Genomic DNA, 22,120 nt, shown 5'->3' with positions numbered 1-22,120 from the left:
ACTTCCCCAACCATAAAGTTATTTTCATTGCTACTTTGTAACTATACTTTTGCTGTTGTTATGAATTGTAATGTAAACATCTGATATGCAGAATATTTTATATGTGACCCCTGTGAAGGGGTCATTCGACCCCCAAAGGAGCCTCAATGCTCAGGATGAGAACCACTCAAATAGAGGGAAGAAACTAGTCAGTGTAACAATACTTTATAATGTGCATGGCAGGAAGGACGGCCAAACTGTTAAGGTTGGGTAAGTGGATTGAATGAGATATCTCCCATAGTCCCGGGCTCTTGGATACTTGGTTCCTGTTTGATGGCCCTCTTTGTGGAGACTTAGAAGGTGTGTTCTTGTTGAAGAAACCCAACACTGGGGGTGAGCGTTGGTGTTTTAGAAGTCACATGTCATCCTGGGTTGGTCTTTATATGTACCTCACGGTGCAAACCTTCAGTTTCCAGCTTCAGCCCCTGTGCCTGCCTAACACCATCCTTCCCCATGGTGTTAGACTCTTAGCCTTCTGGAACTGGAGGCCCCACACAAACTCTTTCTTCCATACTGCCTTGCTCATGGTGGTTTTCTCACAGCAACAGAAAAGTAGCTAAGACAGAGGCCAGAAGAGATCCTTAAGGAAGAATTCTTTCAGAAAGGTTGTGAGGGATGTATAGGAGAAGAAGCCATTCCCATGTTAACCAATTAGCTACTGTGAACATTATCTAGAGTTTGGGCATTCAAACAGGGATCAACTAGACTGACTATATTTATACCTTGAATGGGGTAAGGGTACATTAATTAATATTTAGCATGTTAATTAGAGTGGTTCCCAGGAAGTTCCTTTTTTGGGGGGAGGAGGGTCAAGACGGGGTTTCTCCATTGTAGCCTTGGCCTTGTAGACTCACTTTGTAGATCAGGCTGGACTTGAACTCACAGAGATCCACCTGCCTCTGCCTCCCCAAGTGCCATCATACCAGGCTCCCCGGGAAGTTTTTAAAGTGGCTAGAGGGATGGGAATGCTGCCACTAAGAGCCTGCACTAGGGGAAGCCAGTCCTCGTATGGGTGCTGTATAGTTACTGTGAGTTTCCCGGAAGATGGCATCCAAAGCATCTTAAGGAAGGAACGCCAAGCTCTAAATTACACAGAATTAATCCATGGTCTGGTGGGTTCTGATCAGGGGCAAAGCCTCTCCCAGAGTCCCAGTTCTCCGGACTCGTAGTCTAGGTAGAAGCTTGAACGGTAACGAGAAAGCAGGCAGGAGACCTAGGTGTAGGGAGCATCAGTTGCTGGCTGGCACAGTGGCATCCAGGGACCGGGAAGAGGCCGTGTGGCTGCTTCCAGGATGAGGGCGGGAGAAGGGGGCTCAGGGCTGTTGAGAAGATACACAGGGCCCACTCTCCCGTACCCTGCCCACCAGGGGCAGAAAACAGCCACAGGTGGATCAATCAGAAGCAGCTGTGGGAGGAGCTAGGGCTGTTGTGTACAAGGACACCCAAATCCAAGCACAAAGGAGATTCATTTGCTCCAGAGGGACAGAGGGCAGGGAATAAGAGACACAGACAGTAGATAGAGGAGGAGAAAGAAGGGGAAGGAAATGGGGGGGGAGAGGGGTAAGAGGTATTTGTCTCAGGGTTGGAGGAATGAGACAAAGGCCAGTCTCTGGATAGAGAGGAGACAGATGTGGCTCGAAAGGCAAATGGAGGTTTATTAAAGACAAAATGGGAAACCCTGTGTTAGGATGAGGCACTTAATTTTGATTGGGCATGTTAATTAGGGCAGCCAAAGGGGGCTTCTTGATTGCTGGACTTCAATACTTTGATAGCTGGACCTTGGCAGTCAGCCTCAGGGGAATTAATTGGCCAAAGAAGAGAATGGACCTTGGTGGCTAGCTTTAGGAATGTAATTTAATGGCTACTTAGCAAGGCAGAGAGAATGGGGGAGAAGGGCAAGGCCTACCACACTCAAACGGCCAGAGTCCCTTCAGTGTGGAAACAAAGCAAACGGTGGCCCACATTCAGTTCAGTGACGGTGACTCTTTGCCACAGGTGACTGCTATTGGAGCCACCCGGGAGGCAAAGCATAGGTCCTTTTCTGAGTCCCACCAAAGGCTGTCTGAAACAGTCTCTCCGGGTTGAGCGCTGGGAGTCTGCATTATACCGAGGATGCCCTGGGACTGTGGCCCGGCAGGATTAGGAGCAACACAGGAAGGCCAGTGGCTGTCTCAGCTACAGTCAGAGCTGGGTGCAGGTGAAGGCCCGGGGCAAGCTCTGTGCTTCCCTTTCACCTGCCTCTTTTTTAATCACTGATGACCATCAACACCTTTGGTCCTCTCTTCTTCCTAAGTGCTCACTGAGGGGTGACTCCAAGGAGATGTTTGTTTTATGGTGCGGAAGCCCTGAGTTGAGAAGGATCCTGAGGCTAGGAAAGCAGGTGATGATTGGGGTATCACATCTCCGGGCAGGGAGGTAACAGATGAGAAGTTACAGGGAGACTTTCAGACCATCTAAACCAGCACAGAGCACCTCCCTCCTTGATCATGGCCATGACAGCACACACTACCCTTGGCGGTCCTCTTGTTCAGTTTCTCTTTGGTCCTTGGTCTGGTCGCCACCTTGCTGATTCTAAGCTCCAGAGGCTCTCTCAGTATTGGGCAGAATAGGATCTGCCAAACAGAGAAGACACATAGACAGTTGCCAGGGAATGGGGGCGGGGGTCAGCTGGGAGGGCGATTGATAAGGTCATGAACTCACATGTAGATGGAAATTTCTGTAGTGTGTGTGAGTGTGTGTATGTGTGTGCATGCATGTGTTTGTGTCAGTGCACATGTATGTATGTGTGTGTGTGTCGGTTATTTTGTGGCAGTGCGTGTGTGTGTGTGTGTGTGTGTGTGTGTGTGTTGGTGCTGGTATATTTTTTTTGACTAAAGAAGGCTATGTTAGCCTACGTGAATGATGAAGATGTCACAGAAACATGCACACAGACCCCTGCAAAGGGCCAGGCCAGAAGAAAGTGTTGGCCTGTGTTTGTTTGTGTCAAAGCCCCTCCACTGTGAGTTGCATGATGACACCACTGGAATTGCCTGGCAGAGTACACCCGGCTCTCTCTTATCGCGTCTACGATTTCAAGTGAAGCTATCTCAACATCAGAAAGGGACTTCAGGAGAAAACAGTTCAAGTCACCACCTTTTAATGCGGTCAGGAGCAGGGCCTCCGTTTGTCTTCCCTCACGGCTGGGTGAGCAGTGCTGACAGTTTCTTCTCCCAGGAACTCCCAGAAGCTCATGAAACTGTACCCTCCCCTGTGGGGGGCCTCTGCCATGGAAATCACAGCAGGAGGAGTTCAGTGCTGCACAAGAGGTCACCAGAGGCAGTGACTGGAGAAACAGCCTGACTTATCCCTCCCTTCCGCCTCCTAGGAAATACCTCCCGCTGGCCACACCCAACCCAGTAGTTTTCACTGGCCACATCTACTCTAGCACCTCCTAGTGGCCACTGTCCGGAACCTCTGATTTCCTTCACCCAGCCTAATCTTCCCATCAGCCACACCCAACCAGGATCCTGAGAAGCACAGCCCTTATCTCTTGTCCTGTGGAGCAGGGCAGTGGGAATTGAGACCTGTGGAGGTTTGAATAAGAATGGCCCCCATAGGCTCAGACATTTGAATGCTTGGTCATCAGGGAGTGGCACTGCTTGGGAGGGATTAGGGGGCGTGGTCTTGTTGGAACAGGTTGCTTTGTTGGAGGAAGTGTGTCACTGGGGAAGAGCTTTGAGGTTGCAAAAGCTCAGTGCAGGTCCCAGAGTCTCTACCTCTTCCTGCTGCCTTCAGATCTAGACACTAAACTCTCAGCTCTTCCAGCACCATGACTGCCTGTGTGCTGCCAGGCTCCCTGCTATGAGGATGATGGACTAGACCTCTGGAGCTGTAAGCTAGCCCTAAAAGTTACCATGGTTATGGTGTCTCTTCCCAGCAATAGGGCACTGACTAAGACAAAACCTACGAGTCAATAGACTAGGATTGCACACTGCTGTCAGCCAGGAGCCGCCACCTCTAGATTCCCACATGTGGCAGCCCCCTCTCACTCAGAAAACACTCACCCCTCAGGATCCACAAGGCCACGGTGTCTTCCTCACTCCTGCTAAGTATGGGATGGCACAGCCATTTCAGAGCACTGTCCGGCGATTCTGATCAATTCAGCAGTTCTGCTCAAGAACAAATGACAATACTGCAGAAAAATAATTAAATGAGAATGTATATAGAACTGTTTTTATACCATCCAGAAATGGTCTTTTTAAAAATGAAGAACAAAGTTATAGAAAAGGGATACAATAATATTCAGCAGTGAAAAGGAATGTTGTATTTACATGTGGGGCAGGCAGTGACTCTAAGACATCAGATGTAAAGAAGGACTTCGTTTTGTTTTCATTTCTTTTCTATAAAGTCCAAAAAAAAAAAAAAGGGTAATCTCATCTGTGGGGACAGAGATTAAATAGTGGTTCTTGGAATGGGAGTGGGACCTGGCCTGGGAAGGCAGCCAGGGATTCAGCATTGTAAAGAAAGCATCCCATGTCTTGTTCTAATCTCAGAAGCGAAGTCCCTTTCCCTCGTAGTCAGTGTTTCAGACAAAGCTTCTTATGAGGGTTTTTCTTTTTTTTTAAGTCTCATGAGCCCAGGCTGCCTGGAATTTTCCTTGTACCGAAGGATCCCAACCTCTGGATCCTTCTGCCCTCAGTGTTGGGATTATAGATGTGTGCTACAAAGCCTGGTTTTGGTTTTGTTGTTTTATTTTTATTTATTCGTTTTACATCCCAGTCATAGCCTCCTCCCTCCTCTCCTTGTGGTCCCCCAGCCCTCCCTATTTTTCCTATTTCCCTTCCCCCATTCCTCAGAGTAGGAAAGCCCCCCTCCCCCACCAACCCACCCCAGCACATTAAATTTCATCAGGACTGAGAGCATCCTCTTCCCCTGTGGCCTGGCAAGGCAGCCCCACCAGGGGAAAGTGATCAAAGGGCCCACAACAGAGTCCATGTTCATTTCAGCCTCCACTCCCCTTACTAGGGAACCCATATGAGGACCGAATTGCCCATCTGTGTAGGAGGCCAAATCTAGTCCATGTATGGTTGGTTGTTGCTTCAGCCCTCTGGGCTCTGGTTAGTTGGCTCTGTTGGTCTTCTTGTGGAGCTCCTGTCTTCTCTTGGTTCTTCAGTCCTTCCCCATACTCTTCCACAAGACTCCCTGCACTCTACCCAATGTCTAGTTGTGGGTCTCTGCGTCTGTTTCTATCAGGTGGAAGGTGGAGCCATTCAGAGGAGGGCTGTGCTAGGTTGTGGTCTGCAAGCATAGCAAAGGATAGTTAATCCTGTCAGGGTTTGGCTGTCTCCCATGGGCTGAGTCTCAGGTCGGGCCAGTTATTTGGCTGAACATTTCCCTAAATGTAAAGAGGGAAATGTAAAGCAGAGGCTTTACTTTTGTCCCTGCCTATCTTGTAGGCAGGGTAAATTTCGGGTAGCAGTTTTTGTGGGTGGATTGGTGTTCTTCTCCCTCCTCTAGAGCCTATCCTGTTGTAGGCCTCTGGTTTGTCAGAGAGAAGTCCCCCGACCCAGGTTTCTCTTCTCTGTGCAAGTGCTCTGTCTTCCTGTCCTCAAAGCCTAGTTTTATGCTGTGTGGTGCAGGTGAACCTGGGCCTTGGTACATGCTGGACCAACTGAGCTACACCTCCTGCCCCAACCAGAAGCTCTGTCTGGTGGAGAGGATGCCAGCTGCAGGTCTGCACAGCAAACCTGCTTTCAGCGGGCAGGTGGTGCCCAGGGGCTTCAGCCTCCTTTAGGTTGAGGTGTTCAAGGGAGAGTGGAAGCCACTTCTGAGTCATTCAGCTACTCTCCATGCCTAAAGCCCTGTTTGCTTTTCTCTGGTGAATCTGCCTTTCATCTGGGGAGGTCCCCGCCGGGAATTTAGAAGGCTGGAGGGAAACTGAACACTTTGACAATGTCAAATTAGTCATCCTAAAAGAAGGGTCAGGGCAGAGGGCAAATTCCACAGTTCTCACAGTCAGGAAGGGCAGGATGGTTGCTGCTCCCCAGATTTCTTGACTCCCCTTTCCTTGCTGTGGGATGTCACCCAGGAGCAGCATGTGGTGTCTCCGGCAGAGGGTCCTGACAAAGGCTTGAACTAGGAGGCAGTGAGAAGCCCCACCACACAGAGAACTCAAGGACACCAGGCAGGCTCCAGGAAATGGTTGATGGGTGTTTTACATCAAACTAAGTGGCCATAAATATTTAATAACACGGCCGCTACTTTTAAATACATCACCTGCTCCTCTGCCATGGTCTCTTCTGGCTTCATCTAGATACCTTGTAAGAACCAGCAGGAAAAATGTAACAAGCCCTCTGAAAACACTCCCTGTGGCACTCATGCTGGCCACTCTCCCCAGCCCAGGCTCTGCTAATGCTCCCTGTGGCCCCAGGGGAGACAATTCTCCCCACCATACCTGCCAACCCCAAGTCTGTGGCATGGGATTCTGACACCGTGCCACCAGCTCCTGGGGGAAGAGGGCTGGGAAAAGGTAACTCTTCCTAGGCCAGCTGAAGTTTGGAAGTGCAGAGCTGAGAGCCAAAGTAGCTATGCTTTCTCTATAAGGTAGGCCATGGATGGTCAGGGACACCACAGACAGGAGAGGAGCTAGCCTTAGCCTACAGAGGACCTACCTGCTGTGCTTGTTTGGGCCATACTTCTTCAAATGCCAGGGAAGGCCATCTTCATCACTGACAGAATAGCATAACAAGCCTGCTAAGCAACAGTCAGATGTGTGCGCATACAAAGAATGAGATTCAGTATTGGGTGATACTAGGTAAAGGTGCTCAAAAGGCAAGCAGGAGTATCTGAGTCCAATCCCTGAGCCCTATAGAAAATATGCGCTTGTAATCCCAGGGCTGGGGAAGTAGAGACATACAGAGCCCAGGGCTCTCTAGAAAGTCAGCCTAGCTGAACTGGGTAAGCCCCAGGCCAGATGAGACCTCGTCTTAAAAAAGGGAACAACTGTCTCTGCAAAATGACAGTTGAGGTTGTCCTCAGCCCTCCTTGTGTATATGGATATTTGTGCACATGCTCCTGCTTCTATGCATGGGAGTATGCCTGCACACACAAGGACGTGCTTGCATACATACACACACAAGGGATAGGACTAGAAATCAGGTACTCAGTCCTAGAGCGTCTCCATGGAGCCATAGGATCCTGGGTGACTCCTTTAACTGGGTAGATTTAGTTCTGGTCTCCTTGTACGGTGGCAACACAGACTGAGTCTTTAAGTGGCTTACCATCAAGAATAATGAGGATAGGAAAAGCTCATTAGGGCCATCTGCATGTGTGATTCTGGGGCTCTTTGAGGTTAGGTCATGCCAAGGGTATAATTTACAATGTTTAAAAGTTATGCAAAGTTAAACATAAGGCTACTGTATTTATTTTTCTTTTCTTCTCTCTCTCTCTCTCTCTCTCTTTCTCTCTCTGTGTGTGTGTGTGTGTGTGTGTGTGTGTGTGTGTGTGTGCAGCATGCACAAGTTCCTGTATGTGGGAGGTGACACAATCGCATGTGTGTGCATGTGTATGGACGCCAGAGGTTGACAGCAGCTGTGTTCCTCAATGCTTCTTCTCTACCATATGTTTTGAGACAGGGTCTCTCCCTGAATCTGAAGCATGCTGATTGGCTAGGCTGTCCAGCCAGGGATTTCAAGGATCTACCCAACTCTCTCCCTGCAGCCCCGCTACCCAGTGTTGAGATTGCAAGCACACACCACCACACTTGGCATTTTGTCTGGTCCCCAGGAACCTGAACTCGGGTCCTCACGCTCGCAGAGCAACCACTCCACAACCCGCCTGTCTCCCAGTCCTGCTTAGTTTTCTTAAAGAACTAGCTTTTGACAGTAAAACCGTAAGGTGGTTTGTGAGTGTGCAGTTTAGATTTAGGGATAAGAGGAACACAGGCGTGCTTAAACCCCAGAGCAGAAGCTCTCTGGCCCAAAAATTAGAAAAGCTAAACAACTGGCCCAGGGCTATGGTTAAACACAAACCACGGAACCGGAAGCAACCCAGAGACTTTCTCTACTTGGTCCTTTAAAAAAAGAAATCTGTTCACTTGTTCCACTCTCCAACTGTTTCTGAAAGAAATTGTGCTGACTTCATTCCTACCTTCCCCTTCCCTTCCTCCTTGTTGATTGGTGTCTTCAATAACCCTGTCCCTTGAACTTTCAAATTCCCAGTCCTTGACCCTTTGGTTCCTTGGTTTCATGACCCCATGGCTACAAAACGGCTGCTGAAGTTCCTGGCAACACACAGGAAGTGACAGCAGGCATCTGGGGGAGGGGGGGTTGGCTTCTCTCAAGACTCCTGTGGATGGCTAAGAGTCTCTTTCCCAGAAGTCCCATCCCTAGGGACTGGGCCATCTGGGAATGCTCTGACTGATCCTGGGGAACAAATCTGTACCCAGTGTTTTCATCCCCTTCCTACCAGATGACTTTGCTGGCAAGAAAGAAGACATAGGGAAAGCAACAGAGACACACACACCAATGTCTGCCATTCTCTTAAAGGTGCCTTCTCTTGTCACCTGGGCTTAAGGTGAAATGTTTTGTCTAGAAATCTATATGTCGTCAGCATCACCATGTGAAAGTCCAGAAGCTGACAGGACCCACAATGCCATGTTCTCTACAAAGGGCTGTTGATACCCATCAAGCATGCATTAAACATTTGCATGTGGCTAGCCCCTAGAGAACCCCTTAAAATAGAGTCTTCTTGGGCCTGGAGAGATGGCCCAGTAGTTCTTTCACAGTATTCTTCCACAGGCCCTGAATTCAGTTCCCACCCTCCATGTCAGTGACTCACAAACAGCCGTAGCTCCAGATCCTAGGGATCTGATATTCTCTTCTGGCCTTCACAGGCACTTACACACATGTGCACATACCCACACATAGACACACATACATACATATGAATAAAAATAAAGTAAGCCTTTGAAATCAGTTCTTCTTGATGCATTCCCCAGAAGCATATCTGAGCACACTGTGTGTCTGTGCTTTAGACCCTGGAAACTGTACTTCCCCCTCCTCCAGGGCAAGTATCTGTCTGCTCCATGGTCCTACCCACCAGTCTGATCGTCTTAGTTAGGGTTACTATTGCTGTGATAAAATACACACAACAATAACAAATAACAAATAAAAAAAAAATCAAGTTGGGGAGAAAATAGTTTATTTGGCTTACACTTCTATATCTGCTGTTTGTCATCATCAAAGGAAGCCAGGGCAGAACCTCAAACAGGGCAGGATCCTGGAGGCAGGAGCTGATACAGAGGCCGTGGAGGGCTGCTGCTTACTGGCTTGATCCTCATGGCTTGTTCAGGCTGCTTTCTTATGGAACCCAGGCACACCCAGCCCAGGAATGGAACCACCCACAATGGGCAGGGCCCTCCCCCATCAATCACTAATTAAGAAAATGCTTTACAGCTGGATCTCCTTGCAGCATCTTCTCTGTTGAGGTTCCCTCCTTTCAGATGCTTTAGTTGGTGTCAAGTCACACAAGACCAGCCAGCACACTGATCTCCATATCTGGAGCTCTTCCAGACAAGTATCCAGGTCTCTCAGTGATGGGCATGTCATTGTCTGTCCAGTCAAAGTGTCTGGATCTATCACCCAGCCACAAAAGATAGCACAGAAGACTTGCTCCATTTCTGACTTTCAAAACTATGAAGTATTCGTGTGTGTGTGTGTGTGTGTGTGTGTGTGTGTGTGTGTGTTGCTGAGTTTGAATCCAGAGCCTCATGTATGCTGAGTGCTTATTCTACCACTGCGCTACATCCCAGCTCCACATCAAGGCCTTGACTCTGTCATATTGTTTACCGACCTCTACATGTAGCACTTACCATAACTATAGCTGACAGAAACTCCCGCAGCATGAGAGGAACGCTTTAACGTTTTGGAGGAAACATGGTGATGAGTTGGGACTATTTGGTTGCAAGAAATGGGAAAAACTTCAAGCTAGTTCCATGACAACAGGGGCCAGGAGAAGAAATTTTACTGATCTGATCCTGTTAGCAGCTTCCTACAGCTACTCTAACAAAGTACCATGTGCTGCGTGGCCGGAACAACAGAAAGGTCCTGTTTCACAGTGCTGGGAGCCATTAAGAGGTGGATGGGATATTTTCCTCCTTTCTTCATGGCTTGGTGAAAGAGAATCTTTTCTTATGTCCTTTCCCTCCTCCCCTTTCGTAATCTCTTCTCAACAAGTAGCCCAGGCTAGCTTCAAACTTATAACTCTCCTTTCCTCACCTCCCAACCATTGGGGTCGCAGGTGCATGCCACCAAACCTGGTCATATCCTCTTCTAATGAGACTTCAGTCACATTGACCCCATTAACTCCATTGCCTCTTTAAGACTTGGTCTCTGAGTATAGGGACGTCCTGAGACCCTGGGGATTAGCACTTGAGTGAATGAAAAGCTGAGTGGGTAGGTGGGTCTAGCCCACAGCAGACTCCTAGGTATCTCATTGGCTCTAGTACCGGGGCGACCAATCAGCTCCTAAAAGGTTGGGTGCCAGGGTGGCATTAGTGTCCTTTCTGAAGAGGGACTCAGATTGCACCATTTCCATACATGAGGGAACGTGAAAACAAAGGCAGCACAAATCAGAGTGGTTCAGAAGAGGCTGCTGGGAACTAGGGCAGCCTCCATCAAGGGGCCATTGCTCTTTCTAGGATCCCAGGCCCACTGTGGGCCAGTTTTCTGGGAGAAATAAATTATCTCTGGGATATTGGTAAAGTTTCCACTCTTAAAGAAAGCTGTCCACACCAGATGAACTCTGTCTGCCAGCCCAAACTGCCTATTTCTTAGATTCTGCTTGGGCACTGTAGGAAAGAAGAGCCCCCCTCCCCGCCCGTGATGGGGTCCACAGTGGGTCTGTGAAATTCTTGGCCCCAGCAAGATTCACACACTTAAGGAGGTAGACAGATGGCTTCATTTTAAACATCCTATGCACACGTACTCCCGAGGAGAAAGGCCGGTATCTCTAAGATTTGTGGATTTACATGATGTCTTCATAAGGCTGGGGAGAGGGACGTGGACCACTTAGAAGAGAGTGGCTGGATGCTGGGAAAGATATGTGGGCAGATACAATGGTGTATGGCAAGTTCTGTCTCGGGGTGGTGTCACCTTATACTTCACTGTCCCTGGAGCCAGTGGTCAGAAATAAATCCTGAGGACCTTGGGGTAGAAACTTCTACCCTGCCTTCATCTCCACCTCCCTCACTTCCCCTGTGGAATAGGAGGGGATAGAGCCTCAGACCTAATTGAGAACCCTCCCGGTTTGGCAGTCTCTCCCTTGATTGAAAGGTCCTTACCTTTCACCTATTTTGTATACACACAGCAGCCAATCAGGGGCCATCAAGCCTCTTAAAAAAAAATGCCCTAAACTCAGCCTTCCCTGGCACCTAAGATTTTTCTCTTTCACTCAATAAATCAACCTCTTTTACTGTACCTGGTAGAAACAAAAGGAGAAACTGCAACAGCCTGATAAGCACCCGCCTTCTTGGCTGGCAAGGAAAGGATTTAGGATGTGTGAATTCCTTTCATCTGGTCTGATTTTAATGAGGTGGTTTGGAGAGCGCTGGCTGTAATTTGGCACCTTGCTCAAAATAATCATTGCACCAAAGAAGCGTGTGTTGAGGGTGCTCTAGCCTGAACTCCTTCTGAGCTCTGCTGCCAACTCTCTCTGCTTCCTCCTCTATTCAGAGGGAGGGTTCCCATTGGCCGGATGAATGGAGGGAGGCTGAATCAGCAAAACCGCAGCCCCTCCGTGGGCTGGGGCGCAGAGAGGAGGATCCTGGAAAGTGGGTTTGACAGCCATTGCACACTCCCTAAAGGGGTCAAGATAAAGCCATTTATGACTCTTTGGGGTCGGTGGGACTTGTATTGTCAGTGGGAGGCAATTTGGCACCGGTCTGGTCTGGAAAAGCAAGAATGAGATGAGGGAGGACTAAGTTGGAATCCAAGGAATTGGAACCAAACATTTGGGAAAACTTCCCCAGGAACAGTGCAGCAGAGTATCTGCAGGGAAATGGCAGGCCCCACGGGACTGAACCCCAGCATACCTGTCACGGTGGGTCTCAGGGACTCCCTTGTCAGCCATTCATCTTCCCTCTGCCATCCTTTCGTAAGGCCCCAGGACATGCACAGGGGCATGATAGCCATTCACCATCTTCAATGGAAGAAGTATATGGCATTTCCTATCTGACTAGCTTGCAGATTGAAGTTTAATTTTGCTGTGGGGCAGGGGTGGGGTGGGCTTCCTCTTGCCTTCTTCTTGAACCACCAAAGTCCCAGAAACCATTTGACGTGGCTGTTTTTGTAGTTAGGTGATGACTTCTTCATCTCTGATGAGCTGGCACCCTGGGAAACTAGCTCTATCGCCTGTTACTAGGAGAGAGGATGGCTTGATGGCAGAGAAGAGAGTAAACCACGTGTGTAATAACCAAGGGGCAGATTAGGCCACCCATCCCCCCAGTTCGGTTTCTTTGGCACACACCTCCATCCACACCTGTCTGTCAGCTTGCAGCTATTCAGAGGTTACTGACACAATGAGAACCAAAGTGAGCAGTGCGGGACAGCCGTGTGGGGAAATAAATCAAACCACACCGGCTGAACTATTGGACTGCTTAAATCCATTCTAAAGACACGGGAAGACCCATGAGGATTGGCTCTCAGTCAGTCAACCCAGCCAGGGCTCCCAGAACATTTATGTCATTGGTAGTTCAGTGTAGAACTCAGAGGGCAGCCGCTACAGAATGGTGACTTACAAGCTTAGACACTCCCCAGCTGCCAAGCTCTGTGTGGAACCTGTTTCCTGTGACTTTTATTTCCTTTCTCACTTTTATGATTCATTCATCCTTTACAGTCTACGGTGTCTTCTGACCTTTCATTCACTGGAATGGATTTATGAGATGCCTGTCACGTGCCGGAAAAGTTGAGCAGAGCAGGCAGCAGTCTGGCTCTTGAAGGGCCCTGGTGTTGCTCGGTGGAGGAGGGGAGGCAGAAGAAAGAGGAAAGAAATCCGTGAGCAAGTCAAGTGTGGGCCCACCCAAGAAGCTGCATTAAACCTGGCGCCTAAAGGTCAGGCAAGAGCTAGCTTTAAGATCAGGGCGGAGGGGGTTCTAGGCAAGTAGAGGAGCAATTTTGCCCCTCTTTCTGGACGTCTGGCAGGGTTTGTCACAACTGGGGATAAAACAGGCTGATACTGCTATTTAGTGAATTGGGGCCAGGGATGCTGACTAAATTTCTTAAAATGTACAGGATACAGGATGCCCCCGCCCCATCCCCATGCACACCCAATACAGAATTATCCAGCCCTCACTGCCAAGAAAGATTCTGTATTGGAAAAGAAAAGACTCAAGCAGGGCAAATAGGAAAAAATGTCAGAAAACAAAAAAAAGATAGGGTCTGAATGTGCACACGTTCCCTTGCTGTAACCTTGCACACCACCCCAAAACTCATCAGCTTAGGACAATGAGTGCTCCTCTTTGGTGCTCGAAGCTCTGCAGTCCTCCAGATTGACCTTTAGTACACTCTTGTGCTCCGTAAACAGACCACTAACTGAGGCACCTCCTTCTCCTGGTACAGCCGGAAGCAAAAGACCTACAATAGAGACTCCAGCGCATCTACTTTTCTGCCTGCGTCACAACCCTATGGAAGAACCAGTGAAAATGTCACAGCTAGGTTCTAAGTCCACACACAGGAAGATTCACTATAGTGTACAAAGCCAGAGCAGGGCTCTTCTGGGAGGTGGAGAGCCGAGTGCTAGAATCCCTTCTCTAGCGGGTGGAGGAGAGAGGAGTAGGAAGGCAGACACAGGCTAATGCAAAATCAGGGAGGTCTGGATTTTGGATTGCATTGGAAACACATGGAAAGGAAAACCATTGGGTGGGGTCCAACTAAGGAGTTACACAGCCTGGTTTACTCTAGAGAATCACACGGTCCCATTGCTCTCAACACTTACTCAAATGGCTGCTTTGCGAAGGGTGGATTGTAGGAGCAAAGGGAAGACAGAGACGGCAGTTAGAGCACATTGCAGTAGACAAGAGAGAGGAAGTGGTCTGGGATCCAGATGGGGATGGTGGAGTAGACAAAGGCACCTGTGCAGCATTTCTTCCAGAATAGAATCTTCTCGGCATCCTGGTGGACATGACAGTCAAGGACAGAGACAGACAAGCAGCATGACCCCTCAGCCTTGGGTCTTCCAGTCTCTACACTCCTGGCTTAAACAAACCTTTACTCTCAATTTTTTGTTGTTGTTGGAGTTGGGGTGGAGACAGTCTTATTATGCAGCCCAAGATGGCCTCTGACTCTTGATCCTCCTACCCTAGCCTCCCAAGTTCTGAGATTACAGGCCTGTGCCATCACATCTGGCCTCAACCTCTGTTCTTTATAAGCCTCCCAGAGTGTAGCATTCAATCATAGCAACAGAAAACGGACTAAGATATTTGACTAAGACTTTTCTTTGAAATTTGGCCTTCATGTGCTATACTGGATGAATTTAGGACCATTTTCTGAGACAGACAATTAAAAAAATGCATGTTTGGGAGGGCTGTCAATCTTTTGCTCATTTAATTTAACTGTGTCAATAACCCTATCCAGAAGCACTGTTTTTTTGTTTTTTGTTTTAAATCTCCTTTCCCCAGGGGAGAAAGAAACAGTTAGGGAAGTAAAGTGCCTCATTCTAGACCATGACTCAGCCAGTAGTAGAGCAAGTGGGATTAACGCCTAATTAGTGTGTACCCAGATTGCAAACTCACCCCATCTCTTCCCAGGGCTGGGGGCCTTTTAAAAGCTTCTCTATTCTGAATATTTTTTTTCCTAGATTGTTCTAGAAATAGCCATTTATGTATTAGGGTAATGGGATGCAGACATTGGGGTTTGAAAACAGAAAACCTAGACTTGTTTCCAAGCTTTTCTGCTAATGAGTGTGCACAATCCATTACAGTTGAAAGCGTGTTTCCAAACGCTGGCTCTACACATTGGCTTTTGGCCTCAGAAGGCTGTGACTCTACGTACCCACCTTTCTCTTCCAGTTTTTAAGGTGGCAGCATGCTAGGTAGTCACAAGTTCCCGGTGGATGTGCGAGTAATTGTTGTTTTGTGTTTGTTCAGCCTTTAACTTGTTACATGTGGGGTGGGGTAGGGACTGCCAAGTTCCTTGTGTGCTGGACAAGAAACCAACTACACCTTTCAAAAATTATTATTGCTAGGTTCTTATCTGCTCCCTCCTCACCCATATCCTAGTAAAGGAGACTTCCCCCAGTTCCCCTCCACCCAAGACTGCACAGCACCCCCTTGTACATGAAAGAAGCCAAGGTGCCGGAGTCACAGGAAATGCGAGAATGTGGCTTCACCACTTCACGTTGATACTCTCAGCTAGAAATGAAATCCATAATCTTGCAACAATCCCTTTAACCATATAAACACCATGAAAATGAAGCATGGAGGGCTTCTTTGGGCCAAGCCACAAAGACCATCATCATACACACAATTGTCCAATTTGCCAGCCATTCTGCCCATGGAGTTTTATATATGCCAGTACATTTAATAGCTGGGGATCTCAGTTAGTAAATGAGGGAGCCCGCCCAGGGGCTAAGAAAAATTGGAAGGACAGGAAAGTTTTCTTTAATGTTTCTAGTAACTTGATACATTCTATGCTTTCCCCATTATTAGAATTTATTAATTTTTAAAGGAGCAGATAAATGAGTCACTGCTGACTGCATGCTGGTTTGTTTTGATGACATGAAAACAAAGTATTATTCAGAAGAAGAAAATTAAGCAACTTTTTGGTGACATAAAAAAAATGGGAGGGACAAGGCAAGAAACTCAGAAATTGATATTCCTGGTTCCTCACACTCTGTTTCATACAGCTCTCCCAACCACGTTAGCGCCTATATTATTTTCTTCTGAAATATGTTTGCTTCTATTAGGTGCTACGTGCAGTGACCCCTGGTAGTTTGGCCTGTTCACAGTCCCCTCAGCATCAACCAGTAACAGCATCCTTGTTTACCACAGGGAAACTATGGCCCTCCCCTCTCATCTCTTAAAAAATGCATACAATTAGCTCCCTCTTTCTCAGCTCGCTAACAAGTCAGTGGCCAGTCTTACCAACAGATATATGCCAACCCAGGTATGGGGATGTAGCCAACCTTGAACAAGTAATCAGACTTGGGATTTTAAATGGCTGGGCGTGAAAGGGAACCCTACCCACTGGGCCAGACACTGGGAGCACCCCAGCCTTGCAGCTATCTTACCATGAAACAGCTGGGCTGCCTTGCACTGGCCTCTCTGAGAAAGAGGCTAAAGAAGGTGTGAGTGCCGGGACTTCATTTAAACAGCGATACCAGAAAGCATGGGTCAGAGCCGAGACGTGAGACCAGAAAGAATCAGAGCTGGGTGCATGAAGGAAGGGCCGCTACTGTGGGAAGCAGAGGCTTTGGCAAGTTGGAGACGCTCAGAGAAGAATGTAGACAGCGAGCAGAGATGCCCACCCAGACGGAGTAATTCATTTTTGAATCTATTAACTCCATAGCTCTCCAAGGGTACCTTCCCCAGCCCTCTATAGACCGAATAAGATCCTGTTACAGGATAAGCTCCCAGCCGCTGCAGCTGGGAGCTGGGAGCTGGGAGCTGTTGAGTGTCTCTGAAAGCAGAGGCACTGTGCTCAGAGCCTGCCTGAAGGTGCAGCTGGACAAAAACACTGGACACGAGGTGGAAAAGAAAGATAAGCCCTGATGCCCCGGCTGGCCGCTGCTGTCACAGCGTCTCTCGGCTTCTTGTTTAGTAAAGGAAGTAATTTGGTCGAGAGATGTATACAGTTTATGTAGTAAGTGAAGCAAAGCGAACGCTTCAAAGAAAGATTGGAGTGGGCCGTCCAAGGCAGTGATCCACTCAGCGGGTTCTGCAATATAGATTTTATAGACACTTTCACGAATTGTTATGAGATGGGTGGCGTATTTGTGGAGTAAGGTGGCCCGTCCTCCCTTCTAAGTCATGGTCAACTGGATTTCCCTTTCAGGGCAGCTTCCCACGATCCCCACAGAACAGGGAGGGTGTCGGAAACAACAATTCAGGTGGCATACAACGATATCAGGTGCTTGGAAGGCACAGACCTTGGTCAGTGCGTACCTGTGGGAGATTACCCTGGCACCTTGATTTCTGATGCATTCTGTTGCCTCTCAACTAACCCCTTGCTGCCGACATTGCTATAACTCCTCTTGTCCCTGCTCTATCTGCCCCAGGGGATGGTTGGAGGTGTTAGGGACTTGTCACTAAGTCAGACTCTCTCTATGAAGCCTACTTGAACAGACTAGATATGAACTTCCATACCTATCATGAGTGAAATTTCAGGTCCCTTGGTTACTGGGCTGTGTTCCTGCTCACGAGACCCATTTCAAGATTAGTCTGTTGGGTCACCTCCCCCTGAGGGGAGTAGCAGCCTTACCAGGCCACAGAAGATGACAAGATATCAGCCACTCCTGATGTGATCTGATAGACTAAGAGCAGAAGGAAGGAGAGGAGGACCTCCCCTATCAGTGGACTTGGGGAGGGGCATGCGTGAAGAAGGGGGAGGGAGGATGGGACAGAGTGGGAGGAGGGAGGGGCTTATGGGAGTATACAAAGTGAATAAAGTGTAATTAATAAAATAAAATTTAATTTAAAAAAAGCTTAGTCTGTTGGACTTGCGTGGTTAATTGCCTCATATTCTCAGCTCATGTTATAGGCTCTCTGAATTACAAGGAGAAAGGGAGACGCACCAGTTGTCAATTCCCACATGGGGGACAAAAACACTAGGAGAGCAGGACACTCAGAAAACCGCTTCATCACTTGTATTAATGGCCAATGATAGTTTGCAGCTATAGCTCCTCCCTTTAACTAAGTATGAAAGAGCCAAAGATCATGATAAGGATGGAACACACAGGCTCTGTGGGGGGAATGGTGGAGGGTGAAAAACTCTGGTAGCCCAGAGTTCCAGTCTAACTGAAGAAGTACGTGTACTCATTAAAAACTGAGGCTGAAGATGCAGCTCCATGTTAGAGTGCCTGCCTGTTATGCAACACACACACACACACACACACACACACACACACCCTCCCACACACACGAAAAGCTAGTGCGTCAAATGATGAGGTTGCAATACTGAGCAAGAAAGAGAAATATGTGCTGGCAGGAAATCTTGTGCCATCCTCAGGAAAGCAAATTCACCCAGAGAGCTATAGACGGGAGTGATGAACACTGTGAAGGTGAGGCAGAAGGTGATGTCATTCTGTAATTATTGAAATGGCATCAGGGAAGGTGGGGTGTAGTGCCATTCCACCCCAGTGTAAATGTCTAGGTGATATCTGGAAATGGACGTTTGGCTGAGGATCAGCTGGAAACTGGGATCAACAGCTGAGTCCGTTGAAGGTGTCCTGATAAATTGTCATAACAGAAGCAAGCAATGGCCATTCTTTGTGAAATGAGTTTTTGTGAGTGTCATTAAGCCTTTTATTGCCCATGAAAGAAAGCGGTTGCATCACAAAGTCATTACCAAGCCAAGTACGATGATTTCACACAATTTGGATTTGGAAGTCAAGTGCCTCCTGGCTGGGTGGCTGAGCTTGGAGTCTCTCAGGACGTTATAGCCAAGATAGCAGCCATCTTGGTCACAGTCATATGGAGGTGTGACCAGAGAAGGAGGACCCACTTCCAGATGGCTCACTCTTGTGCCAGCTGTGGTCATCTGTGGTCTGGAGCTTTGGTTCTTCATTGGGGTGCTTGTTCTTGGGGAGACACAGGAGGTAGAAAGTTCAATGTCATTTATGACACAACCTTGGGACTCCCCTTGGGACACACCTACTTGGTGTGGAAGTAGAACTACAAAAAAAGTGCATCTCGGAAGGCAGGAACCACGGAGAGACACCTTGAAGACTGAGTGCCAAGGCTGTCTAGAACTTTGAAGGAAGGTGATGCTCATTTCTCTATCTTTTAGAAGTAGAATTGTGGGGGGTAACTAAATCTCCATCACTTTCCACAAGCCCCAAGTGGGAAAGCTAAGATTTGACCTTGGTCTGGCTCTATTAGCAAGCTTCCTGGTGTAGTGACAAAATGCCTGTGTTCAACCATTAAGAAAGGAAGGATTTGCTGCAGCTCATGGGCGAGGAGGTTTCAGCCATGGTTGACTAGCTCCATCCATGTATGGTCTTGATGAGGCAGGCTGTCTGCTGTAGCAGGAGGACATGGTAGAAGGAAGCTTCTCACTCATGGCAGCCAAAAAGCAGAGAAAGGAAGTGACTCGGACAAGATGAGTTCTTCTAAGGCACATCCTGTTGACCTACTTTCTTCTACTTGGCTCTACCCCCTAATAGCACATTCAGCTGTGAACTCATTAATGTGTTAATCCATTCGTGAGGTTACTATCCCAAAGACCTCATCACCTCCCACAAACCGCCAAGCACCAGGTCTTCAATACCTACATCTATAGAAGACATTTAATACCCAAATCATGACATTCACCCAGTTTTGACTCCTCTGCTTTGGCTTGTTAAGGCTACCATAACTAATAGTACATAGCTGAGCCATCACAGAAAAAAATTATTGTCACAAAATTCTGAGGACTGAAAGTCCAAACTCAAAGTGCCAGTAGGCTCTGAGGCTCTGAGGCTCTGGGTAGAAACCTGCCTCATTGCCTCTAGCTTGTACTGTGGATATATACTGGCAGATGGCCATTCATGGTCCTTAGCGTGTAGCTGTGTTTGCCCATCCTTGTCGCCACACACCATTTCCACCCTGTGTATTTTAACATACATTATCCATGCGTAGGCTCAGATTGCCTGGAGAGAGTGAAACCTGCTTTCATGGAGGACATTGTGCACTTCCCTCGGTTGTCCTCAGGAAGGGCCTGGCTTTCCAGATGGCAGCAGATGCTGCTGAGTCTCTCCAATGTGGCGCCTCTGGGATTGCTACATCCCCAGGAGACAATGAGACACATGCTGCCTAACCCCAGCCATCACTCATCCTGACTTGCTATCATAGAAATGATCCTCCCTTCCTCCCTTCCTTTCTTTCCATAGGGTCTGGTTTTGTTTTCTTGAGACAGGACATCTCTGATATGTAGTCCTGGCAGTCTTGAAGCTCATTTGTGTAGACCAGGCTGCCTCACAGAGATCCACCTGCCTCTTTTTCCTATGTGCTGGGATTAAAGGCGTGGGCCGCTGCACCCAGCTTCCACAGGATCTTACTTACTGTGTACCTCAGGTTGTTTTCCTGCTCATGATCCTTCTACTTCAGCCTCCTGAGTACTAGGATTACCGATTTAGATCACTTTTGTTGCAATAGCCTTTCCTATACAAACCATTCATTTCCTCACTGTCCCTTCTTCTTTCTATCTCTTTTAATCCTTTCATTTTTTTCCCATGTGACTTTCTTTCTCTCCAGCCAAATCTGCCTCTGTCTCTGCCTGCCTATGTTCTGTCTGTCTATCTGTCTGTCTGTCTCTGTCTCTGTCTCTCTCTTTCTCTCTCATCTCCATACTTTCTAACATAAATCAGATTTCTTTCCTCCGTAATTCTGGGCAGCGAGGCATTAGCAGTCATGACCTGGGCAGTTGTCATGGCTGGCATTGCTGGATCATTTATGGAGTAGCTCTTTGAGAAGCACTGAGTAAGACCCTTCTTTCACATTCTTTAGTTTCCAGGAAGTGCCTATACCCTGTAATATTCATAATGAGGTACTCAGGACTAGAAATGGTAGAGAGGGCAGGCCCAAGAAAACTGCCTTTCTCTTGTGCCATAGTAAGTTCTCGGCTTGGGCTCCTGTAACTCTAAATGGATTTACAAGACAGAATTACACACTTACTTAACATGAATTTTAAAGACTTGGGAGTCCACGCGGAGATCAAGACCTAAAGAAATGGCACACATTCTTATGCTCGCTGTGATGAGGAGTGAAGAATCATGGGAAACTGTGACAGGACAGTGAAGGCAGGAGCTAGCACAGTAATCTGGGAGAACAGTACAGACTGCTGCTTCTGATTCCTCGAGGTTCCCCGTGACAGATAGACGGGGCACTGGGAGGATAGAGTATCTTGGAGCTGTTGGGTACCAGGCTGGGATACAGAGGTAGGAAGGCTAAGGAGCAGACTTCAGTGCCCCCAACCTGCCCCCAATCTCCCTGCAACCTGTAGAAGTGACCCTTTCAGAGACTACTAGAGGCCTTTGGATGTGAAGGGAGGAGGTTGGAAATCTGGCTACTTGAGTTGTCTTTCCTTCTGAACACTGCCTTTAGTTGCTATGCAGGGCTGCCCATTCCCTGCCCACAACTCTTCACAGCTTTTGGAGGGTGGGACCTGGGTGGGTATTTATTTTTGGAAGAACTTTGGACCCATAGATAACTGGTCAACCATGCTGCAGTGAGCGTTCACACATCCAAGGGTATGTGGGCAACACAAATAGTACCTGATTGGGTTTAAAAGAAAAAAGAAAAGATATAAAGTTGGGTGGGTAGGACAGGGATGAAAGGAAGCCTGGGAGGTGGCTTGGAAAACAAGTTGAAGGAGGAGATGAAAATGATCAGAATATATTGTACAAAATTCTCAAAAAAAAAAAAAAAAACTAATAAAAGACGAGTTTAAAAGTTATAGGAACGGAGCCCACAACAACTTTATTGCCTTTACCCAGATTTTCTGCTTATTCAGCTTATGACATTTGCCTGTCATTGGGAGAAGGTATGAGACAGAATGAGGGAGGGAATGGGGTAGGTCTTTTATCCCTAAATCTTTCGATTATTTATTTCCTAAAAACAAGTCTGCTTACATTAATAACACAATTACCCAAGTCAAAACATTAACATTCAAGCAAACTCTGTTATCCAATAAAACATCTCTCCTGTGCTGCTGTTTGCTATAGGCTTAGATTTTTCAAGTGCCTTCTTCATTTAAGATTCTTAAATGCCTCCCTTCGCACACCCCGATGTTAGGTAGAAGATTGGCAGGGAGAGCTGTAGACCTTCTTTAGATGCTTCCTGCTGATTAGGGTCATTGAGTTCTTTGGGGCTATACCAATCTCAGTCGTCAGGAGTTCAACAGTCCAGTCA

Source organism: Meriones unguiculatus, chromosome 5 (genome assembly GCF_030254825.1).
Source record: "Meriones unguiculatus strain TT.TT164.6M chromosome 5, Bangor_MerUng_6.1, whole genome shotgun sequence".
In the NCBI taxonomy this organism is placed as follows: Eukaryota; Metazoa; Chordata; class Mammalia; order Rodentia; family Muridae; genus Meriones; species Meriones unguiculatus.
The sequence above is the reverse complement of the archived record's forward strand: the minus strand, read 5'-3'. Positions refer to the sequence as shown.